General features: G+C 48.7%; 1 pseudogene; it reads right to left on the bottom strand.

Moving 5' to 3' along the window:
- Window positions 1-5,299: 5,299 nt before the first annotated feature.
- On the bottom strand, window positions 5,300-10,860 carry LOC134367862 (melanoma-associated antigen B5-like; annotated as a pseudogene).
- Between the last annotated feature and the right edge of the window lie 961 nt (window positions 10,861-11,821).

Below are 11,821 nucleotides of genomic sequence, written 5' to 3'. Positions count from 1 at the left end.
GGAGCGAGAATAGAAATACGCATAAGGCTGAGATCCTAAGCCTTAGAGGCTGAGCAATGGATTTGGAAAAATTCCTAGTGTGATTTTTCGAAAAGAGACTTCAGTTACTCTCACCTGGTGCTAATAACTGCCTTGCTGATTCACACTCTTAAATTTTTCATCATGATGGCCCCAGATTGCTCTTAGGAGCTAAGCATATTTACAAAGCTAACAATCCACAGGTGTACGGTTGGATCGCCAGCAAACCAAAGGGCTTCTTGAAAGTGACTGGGCCTGAATGGAAGACAGCATCCCACCCAGGGAGAGAGCTTTCAAACCAGCCTCTCCCTCACCAGTCTCTGCAGGTCCCCGTCGGTCCCCATGGTCCCACGTCTACTGCCCTGTCCCTTAATACAGAAAGTTAGATTACTGTTTCCTTTTCGTAAACTGGCATTTCAGGGTGAAATTTGAGGAGAGTTTGGGAGGCAGGAGAAAGGATCTATCTACTAGGAAATTATCCCCCTCCTCCCCACCCCATTTAGATATGTAGGCTGGGCCAGATCTCTATACCTCATGGAGAGACATTCTGTAACCTCTCAATGTGCCTTTCTTCCTCCGTCATGTGCTAAAACATGAAAACCAAAGTCCCGTGCCATTGTTATTTTATGGGGTAAGATGGACAGTATTGAGGTGGAGGAAGCACTTAAAGTAAGCAGGACCCATTCCGCATCTGGAAGGGGATCTGTCTTGGGCCTGATCTCTTTAGGGAGTAGTGAACCCTTGGTCTGTGCCGAGAAGGTGCTCAAAGTGACTCTGATGGAATTGTGGGCAGGCTGAGGCCCTGGGAGCTCAGAGCCACATAGAAAGGCAGTAGGCATGTATGTGCTGGGTCATATCTGTCTGTGTCTCCATTTCCCCCGACCACAGAAGAGCAGTTGGAAATCTGATTTCTTTTGTCTGGGTTAGTTCCTGTAGTGAGAGAGGCAGAAAGCTGGGCTCTCTGCTCTGGAAAATCACCCTGAGGTTTCTGGCAAGTTAACCCTTGAAATTGACACGTCTCAGCCTCTCCCCCTTTGCCCTTCAAGAATCTCCATAATGCGGTTACCCTCTCACCTGGTGCCGTAACATCCTCCATGGCTCAGACTGGAACTTGCTTCACAATACCTGGTGGCATCACACCTGCTAATAATTACGCAACGGTCTAAGGAAGAATTTGAGCATTTAAATTATCTCATTCCACACAGCCTTATAGATTCTGTAAATAAGAGATTACAAGGGTTATATATTGTGTTGTGAAAGATATTTTGTGTTGTTTTCGAAATCATACCAATATCCTAGAAGTTACGTACTCCCCAGATGATTACCGTTCTCAAAATGCTTTGTAAGATGGGAGAAAGGGAGTGGAAAAAAAAAATATATATATAGTGTATGTTTTCCTAACCTTTCTTCTGGGTGTCTCCTTTGGCTATTGCAGTTATGATAGAAGAGGAACTCGAGTTCTGTGTTAAGATAGTGGGATAGGTAAGTCTCCTGCCTGCTGATGAGCTTACAATTGCGGAGTTCAAAAGCTCTAAGAGTTTTGAACAGAAGGCAGATGAGAGGCACTTTATCCAGTCCCCCAAAGAATGTCTAATCGCGTAACTGATAATTCATCTAGAAAAACCTGTATTTTTCATCTTTGAAAACATGGGGCTTCCTGGACCTCACAGAATATTATTTGTCTACAGTGCTCTTCTATTTTATACTCTGATGAGGTTTCTTATGCACAAAAGAGCAGTTGGAAATCTGGTCGCCTGCAATAAAACAAGAAGACCTTTGCGTGTACAAAGATGTTGCATTAATAAAACGGTATGAAAATAGCAAATCAGGCTTACATGCAACTTGCAAAACAGGTTTGTAATTAAGTAAGTCAATAAGTAAAGGAAACAATATTTGAAAAATAACGACCCAAAAAAGTTAATCATGTAGAACCGGAACATGAAGATGTACACTGCAGTCTTTCCAGTCCGGCCTGGGTCCTCTATTACTTAGAACATTAACTGCTTTCTTCAACTAAGGGTGGAGAATCTCCCTCAGCCTTCTCGTGCCATTGGAGAAACTGTTGGGCCCTTAAAGTTGCACTGGCCGTCGCATTAATGCAAAACCTGGCTGCACGTAGGTTTTTTCAAAGCCACTTTCCAAAGGGACGAGAAGACACTGGGGACGATATCATGGACTCTGGCCAAAAAGCACTGACCTTTCACCTTGCTGGTTTCAGCCTGGTCTCCTGAACCCCATAGGAATTCATAGCGTGGAGGTTCACACTTGTGCACCTGCCACTGCTCCAGGTACTTTTCCTACAGGAAATCTTTGGTGATGAGCTTCCTGGGCTCTTCATATATAAAGTCGCTCTCCCAGTATATACCCAAATCTTATTCAGAAATTCTCAGATCTCGTCTCTCTAATGCAGCTGCCCTTCATGAGGATCATACCCAGGAGCATCATTAGAGACGGGTCTTAGGCAACACCTTATGAACACTCAGACTCCCATTGTTGGGGAGGTCCAGTTCACTGACAAGAGCATCGAAGTGACCGCTGGGGTCAACTTCCTTCCGCTCAAGGCCAAAGGCAATCTCTGTGCACTCGGAGGTTCTCCTGAAGATTTCAGGGAAATTTCCCTTGCACTTTCTGTTGACAATGCTGCTGTTGTAATGGGCTCTTTCATTTTATACTTCTCCAGCAGGAATTGTACCAACCATTTGTGACCCTGATTAGGAGGTCTCTGCATGAGCTCTGGGTGGAGGGTGCTGCCAGGGAGGTGCTTGGTCTTTCCTCATCTTGGCTCTTGGCAGCTTCATCAGATCTTAGGCATGAAATACTTGCAGAAGCAGTGGTGACGGACAGGCTCTTTGAGACTCCTGGGACACGTGAGCAGCAGGGGAGCCCTGAGGAGTACCAGGCAGAACAGGAGAGAACGAGAAGGGAGACTCTTCTTTCTCTCCTTCAGTGGGCCTTGAGACCCCAGTGGCATTTCCCATGGGCACGGAGCATACTCTTCCGACCCTGAGGCAGGACCGTGGTGAGAGACAGCAGACCGGAGAGTGGGCAGGACGGCTGGTAATGCGGGCACCTGGAGAAGGGAGAAGGAGATGGTGTGAGCACTTTCAGCAGGGAGATCCCACCTTGGCTTTAATCAAGGCCCCCTCTGCAGATTTCTGGGAGGGCACTGCTCTAGGAAGCCAGAGGGTTCCCTTGGTCAACCTGTCCCCTGATAACCCCGTGGAGGAACTTAGAGTGAGTCTCAGGCTGCAGGCTGCCAGCTCAGCTTGGGGTTTATGGGCTGAGAACAGGGGCTGGTCATGGAGCTCCCTGCGTTTTGGGGTGGGGAGTCCTCTCAGTTCACATTCAGAATCGTCAGGCCAACTGTTGACAGGGCCAGGGACCTTTTTCCTACGCTGCAATAAAGATGACAATTCAAAGCTCCCTGGAACCCACGAAAAATAAGTGAAGGTGTTTCTCAGCCCACCATCTCTGCCAGGGCTTACCCAGGGCTGTTAACTCTTGGGACCCTGTGTGTTCTGGGATCGCTGGATTCTCATTCTTATTCAGAGTTCTTATCTTGGCTCCCCGTGGGTCTGGGACCCACCCTTCCACTCCATGGTGGCTTCACCTTAAGACTAAGGATCTTTCCCTTAGACCCAATATAAAGAAGCAATGTCAGAGCCTCTGGCTGACAGCCCTGCCCTGGCTCTTTAAGTGCCGAAGGCAGGACTGGGGCTGGATTTCTTGGTGTCCCCTCTACTGGGAGGGAAAGTTTTGGTCCCCTAAGCATTCACTCAGGTTTCTCCTTCTGGCTACTGAGAAGGCCTGTAGCTCCTCTCTTCTTTGACCTGAGGACATCCCCTCATGGTAAGGTACAGAACTCTCTGAGACCCAACAGAGGGAAGCGAGGGCAGCTTTATTTGGCCACACCTGCCTGTAGCCCCTCAAGACAGAGAGCTGTGGCAGGCAAGGTCTGGCCTTGTGAAGGTGAGCTTCCTAGTGTGACTCGTAGGAGGGACTAAAATTCCTCCTTCTCTTGGCCTGTTACTGTCCGCCTCAGAACAAGGCCCTCATTTCTCTGTCATCCTGAGGAGGAATTGAGGGCTGCCTCTGCTCCACGTGTCATCTATGCCTGTATCTCCAAGGACTAACGGTAGGGGAGACATTACGTGCCTCCCCCGTTGTTAGGAGTTTTTTGCTCCACTCCTTCCTCAGGGCCCTCACCCAGACCGGTGGCACAATCTGGAAATTTTCCCAATGCTGACTCAGCCAGCCTCAGACCAAGATCCTCACCCCCCACAGTCCTCAGAGATGGAAGTCAGAGGGCATCACATCCATCCACAACTGTCTGGGTATTCTGAGAGCTAACAGCAGGGGAAAAACTCTATGTGACTCCACTGTTCTGGGGTTGGTGACCCTTTTAATTCTCCCTGAGTCAGGGTCTGGTCCTCTACCCTACAGTGACCTGAGTCCTCCAGAACTGAAAGTGAGTGGGTGACACATGTGGTTACCCCTTCCTGGGCCTTCCCAGGTCAGAAAGGGGCAGGACTTTGTGGATTCCTGTCTTTTCGGGGTTGGGTGCTCTCCTCAGTCCTCACTCAGGGTCCTTGCACTGAAAACTCATATGACCTAGAGTCCTATCCCCTTATGCTATGGCCTTTATTTCCTCGAGACTATCCGGAGGGTGTAAGAGTTGACTCATCTGGGTAGAGCTGCCTGTGCTCACCCATTGCTGACAGTAGAAGGATTCTGTGATGTTCCTGCTTATACGGTTTGAGTGGTTCCTTCAGTCCTCAGGCTCCTCAGCTTGGCCCTTGGCATGACCTGGAATTCCTCCCTGTGCAAGCCTGAGGCTGGCCCCTTAGACCAAGTGCCTCACATCCTTGAGATGGCCAAAAGGGAAGTGAACGGGGCTCATCAGTCCAGCATTTCCAGGTCTGCCAAGGACAGATATCAGTGCCAGGGCTCTGTGTGGCCACATTTGTTCTGCGAAGGGTAACATCATCCTCACTTAGGGTCATCAACTTCAGTCCTGTTTTTTTTTTTTTTTTTTTTCTTTTTTTTCGTTTCAAAAATGACCAGGAAGGGGATCCCAACCCAAGCCCCAGCGTCATTAGCACCATGCTCTCCCTAGTGAGCCAACCGGCCACCCCTACACAAGGATCCGAACCGGCGGCCTTGGTGCCATCAGCACCACACTCTCCCAAGTGAGCCACGGGCCAGCCCTCAATTTCAGTCCTCTAAAGGACTAGTTTTCCACCCTCGGCTGAATGGAGCTGCTCCCATTAGACTAAGGGCTTCACAACCCTGAGACCACTCTCAGATGAGATGAGGGGGCACCTCTGCCTGCTAGCTTTGCCCTGCGCCTCTTAGGGCTGACAGCAGAGGCAGAACATGGTGCATTCCCTCTGTTCTCGGGTGAGTGGCCCCCACTCTCCTCAAACATGGTCTCACTTTGACTCCGGAACAGACAGACCTGGAACTCCACTCTCCACTGACCTGAGGCCACGCTCCTCACACCAAGGCCATCACCTTTCCGGAATCTCCAAAGTAGAAGTCAACAGGAACCACAATTGCCCTTGGCTATTGGGGTCTTCTGAGGAATGACAGCAGGGTCAGAATTGTATAAGACTGCACACTTTTGGAATTGGTGGTTCCCTCAGTCCTCATTCAGCTTTCTGTCCTTGACTCGGTGTGGGACGTGGGACGCCTCTCTACTGACCTGAGCCTGCCGGCCTCAGACCGGGGCTTCCACCTTCCTAAGAAACCAGAGGGGGAATGTCAGGGTGCGACGCTTTGGATAATTCTGCCTGGGAACTCTCTGTGGCCCCCTCTGTTATGGGGAATCCACCCATCAGCACTCAGTGTCCTTAACTTAAATCTAGGTAGGTCCTGTTAGGATCTCGTACCTGGGCACAAGTGAGGCTACTACCACCACTTCAAGGCCTTTACCTCCCTCAAACACCATTAGGGGGCACCAGACGAAATGAGAGGCCAACCAAGGCAGAAAGCAATACATAGTTCAGGAGGCCCCTACTGCTCCGGGGTGAGCGGTTCCTCATTTCTCCTTTAGGGTCCCTATCTTGATATTTATTACAGGCTGAGATTTCTCTCTTACTGACCTGAGGGTGCCACACTTACCAAAGGCTCTTATGTCCCTGCGAACCTTGAAGAGTAAATGAGATTCACAGCTTATAGCCCTGCCTTGGGCCCTCTAGGTCTGACAGTAGGCAAGGAGCTGGTTTTTTAGTGACCCCTATATTCTAGGCCACTGATCTCCAGAGCCTTTAGTTATGGTGTTCCTCATCTTGCCTCCTTTCTCTGATTAAAAGCTTCTGGGAAATGTCGCACACCATTGAGCAGGTTCACTCCTGCGAACCTTGCAGAGAATGGCTCTCTGTCCTAGGCTCCATTTGAGATGGGGAAGCTACAGCAGAAGGCAAGAGGCCCGTGACAGGTGGTGGGCTGTCAGAGAAAAAACATTGTGATCTATTCCTTTGCTTCAAAAGCCAGACATAGCCAGTCACGTAGCTTTGCTTAGAAGAGATTTGATTTCTACAGGGAGAGGGCAGACCAGGATGATTTGGTGAGCTCCTGATCTTTTTAGGTTATCTGACATTGCATAGGTAGATGATCATTTTGTCACTAGATATGATGTTTTCTTTTCTTTATATATACCATCTGTTTATTCAACATTATTATTACTCTAGCTGTGTAATACAAAATTGATTTGTGGACAGGGTCCTTTTTATCCTCTTAGATACACTTTGCAGTGGTGAGCAGAAAAATGAATTACAAGATCCAAGATCTAGCTCAAACTGGGATGACTGGAACGATGTGGGCTCTAGACGAATCCAGACCAGGGATCTAGTGCTGGCTTTGTCAATTACAAGCTCATGAGCTTGGGAAACTCACAAGTTGCTCATCTGTAATGTGAGTCTGCTAAGTCATGCCTATCTTGGAGACGTGTTGGAGTGTATGCACTGTAGATAAAGCAAAAGGCATACGGATTAGGAAATATTGGGTATTCAATGAATGGCAGTTATCGTATGATTATTTTAGTTTTTATATAGCAGTATTATTTTCTATTTTCATAATGATATAATGAGAAACAAAATTGTCAAAAGTCTTGCAAACTTTTGAGACAATTTAAACCTACAGGTGTCCCTTGAATTTAGCAGTCTTGTTTTAAAAATGTTTTAGTGAACTCATTCTGGTTCTTATTGATCACTGGATTTAATATTGACCGTTTTAAACCCAGACAATACTACCTTCCAATCAGACTTGTTTTGTTTGTTGGTTGGTTGGTTGGTTTTTATCCACTAGAGAGCAGACAATATGCAGTGCACTAGAACAGAACATTCTCAAACAATCTAAATAAATCAGGTATCTTTTATTTATACTAAAAGAAATACTAAAAGGTATAAGGCCAACGAAGATTTAAGCAGCTTTTACATTTCCGTTTTTTACTCTTTTGTTCTCCTCATATTGTGATCTCAATTATTTTACTGTGAGTTTCTTTCACATTTCCACGAAAACAGTTTGCAAACTGTGTTCACGTGCACTGAATCCAGAGCACAGGACACTTTCTTTCCTGCCCAGACAGAGATTTGTCTCTGGCTTACATATAACCACAAAGTAACTTGTAGGAGCAGCTTTCCATAGTGGAAAGAACATTTGTGTCCCCCTCAAATTCATATGCTGAATCCCTAACACTCAATGGAGTGGTATTTAGAGGCGGGGCCTTTGGGTGGCAATTCTGTTTGGTTGAATTTTAAGGTTGGAGCGAGAGTGTTGGGATTAGGGTCCCTATAAGAAGAATAGGAGACAATAGATCTCTCTCTCTCTCTCTCTCTCTCTCTCTCTCTCTGTCTCTCTCTCTTTTCTTACTGTCCCTCTCTCTGTCTCTCAGTCTCTCTCCCTCTCTTGCTCCGCCCCATTCTCTATCTCCCCCCTCCTCTCCCCTCTCTCCCTCTCTGTCTCTCCCCCGCTCTGTCCCCCCTCCCTAATGTCCTCTTTTTTTCTCTTCTCCCTTTCCCTCTCTCCTCAATGTGATGATACAGTGAGAAGGCAACTGTCTGCAAGTTAGGATGGGCACCGTCATCAGGAACCGAACCTGCTGGCACCTTGATCTTGGATATCCCAGCCTTCAGAACTGTGAAAAATCGATTTCTATTGTTTAAGACACCCAGTATACGGTATTCTGTTAGCACAGCCCCAACACGCTAACTTACATAGTTTTGTCTCTCAACTCTGAAGCACACCATCTGAGGGTATGGCCGCTGCTCACCACTTCCACGAACTCATCCTGCTCACCTCACAGTTTAAATAAAAATTACATCCCACCGAAGACTTGAATTTTTCCAATGCCCCAAAGTGCCTTGTTCAGGAAATTTCCACTAGATTGCATCATAAGGAACTCCCTCAACCTCACTCATTCTTGTTACTTTACTGATAGGCCAGAGGAGAGTGCAACATCTTGTATGATGGCAGCTTAGAGGCTCAAAAGTTCTATGAGCGGGGGCTGTGTCTTCTTTATTGCAGCATCCCTAGTTCTAGCACAGAACCTTCCAAAAAGCAGATGCTCAATTACTGTTTTTGAATAAAAGAGGCAGTAAACATGAAGTCTAATTTATTCAGATTTAATTTTCCTACTACCTTGAATAAGCTAAGATAAACAAAGTATGAATCATTTAATTTTACAAAACACTAACAGAAATTTGGGAAAGCGAGGATTAACTATGTTTTAATTTTATTTCTCCATTGTATTACCCACTATTACATTTAGTTCTCCACTGTAGTTTACTGTAGGGTTCTTTCAAGTGTCTAAGAAAATTCCTATTCTTATATCATATTTTCTTATCTGGGTGATAAAAATACAAACAATCAAACAAACAAACAAACCAACAACAACACAGACTTCAATAAGGGTGAGAACATTTGCTGGACTAATGGTCCAGGAGACCGTACTCGCATTGGCAGATGCCATGCCTGGCTGGGTCTACGGCTGGGGCTGTTTCTTCCTCATCTTCCATAGGCTCTGCATAATGACATAAGTAGTCCAAGGTGATGATTTCCTTGATCTTTCCCAAATGCTCCAGGACTTCCGTCTCGCTGGTTTCAACATGTGCTCTTGGACCCCACAGGAATTGATAGCACGGAGGATCACTTTTGGGGACCTGCCGGTACTCTAGGTAATTCAGCCTCACCAAATCTTGAGTGATGAGCTTCCGGGGCTCTCCGTAGATGAGGTGCTTCCTTCCAGCATATACTTTCATCTTATTCAGGCATTTCCAGATGTGTTCCTCAGTGGCACAGTTGCCATTCGTTAAGATCACACCCAGGACAATCATTAGGAGACCGGTCTTGGGAAACCCTCTGCCAGGACGCACCCTCCCGTTGTTGGGAAGTTTCAGTTTGCTGACTAGGTTATACGAGTGACTGGGTAAGTCGACTTCCACCACCTCAACTGCAAAGGCAGCGTCGACGTGTTGGGAGGCCCTCTTGAGGATCTCAGCAAACTGGTGTTTGTACTTACAGTTGATAACCTTCAGCATGTCTGCCTTCATAATGGGCTGTTTCATTCTATACTTGTAGAGCAGGAACTGCGTCAACAAAACAGCCTTCCTCATTAGAGGGTCTTCGCATGAGTTGTTAGTAGACAGTGGGTCCTCAGAGGTGCTTTTCCGTTCGTCACCTTGGCCATTGCAGCCTTCTTCACATCTAGTGCAAGAAATGCCTTCAGAAGTAGTGGTGGTGGATGGTGCTCTCTGAGGCCCCTCGGAACTGCTACATGACCCAGCAGCAGGCAGGCTCTGGCTATTATCTCCACAAAGAGAAGAGGAGGGACGGGACTCCTCTGCTGCCGCTGCTGTTGCCTGAGCACCTTTCTCACTGGCGTGGAGCTTACTTTTCCGTCTCCGAGGCATGATGACTCTGGTGAGGGACAGTGGGAAGGAGTGCTGGCAGGACGGCTGGTGATGCAGGCACCTGGACAAGAGAGAATTACATCATGTGAGCATCTTCGGCGACAGAGACCACCTTGGCTTTAACAAAGGCACCCTCCGCAGGTTTCTCTGAAGGCACTTCTCTAGAAACCTACCCAGCTCCTGTTCTTCTGGTCAGCCTGTCTCCTGACAACCCTATGGAGGAACTTAGAGTGTGTTCTAGACTGCAGGGTGCCAGCACTGCCTGGGGTGTACTGAGGAGATGGCAGCAGCCGGTAGTGGGGGGCCTTCTGTTCTGGGGGGTGAGGGTCCCCTCAGTTCATCATCTGAATGATCCCGTAAATTGTTGCCAATCCTGGGCCCCCTCTATTCTGCTGCCCTCAAGTGGACACCTCAAATCAAAGCCACGACTCACTGAGACCACAGAGGTGGAAGGGAAGGAGCTTTTCGCCCCGTCATTCCTCTTAGGGGGCACCCAGCTCAAAGCCAGGCGGACTCCTCTCTGTCATGGGCTGTTTGGGGCTTCAGTTCTCATTCAGGGAATTCACCTAAGCTCCAGATAGTGCCTGTTATACATTTCTCTGCTGACCAGCGGCTGTGCCCTCACACCAAAGATATCATCTCCTTTAGATTGAATATAAAGAAGTGAGGGGAAGCCTCAGTCCGACAGCCCTGCTGTGGGCCTGCAAATGATGAATGCAGGGGTGGGGCTCAGATCGTTTGTATTCCGTTCACTGGCGGGTGGTCCCATCACCCTTTCCTTTGAGCCTCGGCATGGCTTGGAACATCTCCTGAGGCCCCCTAGTAGGATACGAGGGCCGACTCACCTCCACATGGTATCCCAAGGCTGAGAATAGGGGATGGATTTGGTGGTACCCTCCTCGTCGATGTTCCCTTCAGACGTCAGGGTCATGCCCTTAACTCAAACCCTCCTACCGTGGACGTTAGGCCGTCCCCTTTAGACAAAATCCCTTACCACCACCAGCAGCAGCACCCCTCTCCCCCCTTCCCCTGTGATACCATATAGGCTTTCCTTCGCTCACTTGAGGACCCTCCTCTCAGACCTAGGACCTCACGTTCCTGAGACTCTCCTTGCAGAAGTTAGCCTGACAGCCCTGCCCAGGGCCTCCCAGGGTCGACAGCAGGGGCGGGCTCTGTGCCACCTGACTCTTCTGGGAAGGATAGTCCCCTCAGAACTCACTCCGGGTTCCACTCTTGATTCCCTGCAGGGCATGCTACTCCTTCCTCTGTTGACATCAGGCCCCTTCACTCAGGCCCAAACCCTCAGCTTTCTAATATCATCACATGGGAAAGGACGGCTCACGTAGGCTCGGCCTCTATGATTGGGACCTCCGGGAGTTGCAAACAGGAGCTGGGTGTGACTCTCGCCTAAGTTTTCCCCCTAGACTGTCAGGGTACGATTCTCCTCCGCTGAACAGGGGCCTCCCACTTTTACCACAGCCCTCCCCTTCCCGAGACTCGAGAGGGAGGATTGAGCGCCCATCTTGGCCGGCCCACTCCCTTCAGAGCTCCTGAGACTGAGAACGGGGGCGCGGTGGCTTTGTGGGAGAGCGGGCTGGGCAGTCTTCTGAGGGGTGGTTCTCTCGTTCTCACTCAAGCTCCTCACCTGGACTCCAGTCAGAGTCGGGGACTCCTCACCCACATGCGATGAGGCCTCTGCCTTAGGCAACGTCCCGCACCCTCCTGAGACGCCCTCAGAGGAAGTCAGTGCAACAAGTGCAAGGGCCTCTCAAGGACGATTGCAGGGGCGGCATCTCTGGCGCCCCCGCTGTTCTGGAGTGGGGCTCGCTCAGTCTCCTAGAGGATTCGCGACTCCACTCCTCTTAGAGCCTTAGGCTCTTCCTTCTGCCACC

This window comes from Cynocephalus volans, chromosome X (assembly GCF_027409185.1).
Source record: "Cynocephalus volans isolate mCynVol1 chromosome X, mCynVol1.pri, whole genome shotgun sequence".
NCBI classification, from domain to species: domain Eukaryota; kingdom Metazoa; phylum Chordata; class Mammalia; order Dermoptera; family Cynocephalidae; genus Cynocephalus; species Cynocephalus volans.
This window is presented reverse-complemented; position numbering and strand designations above follow the sequence as displayed.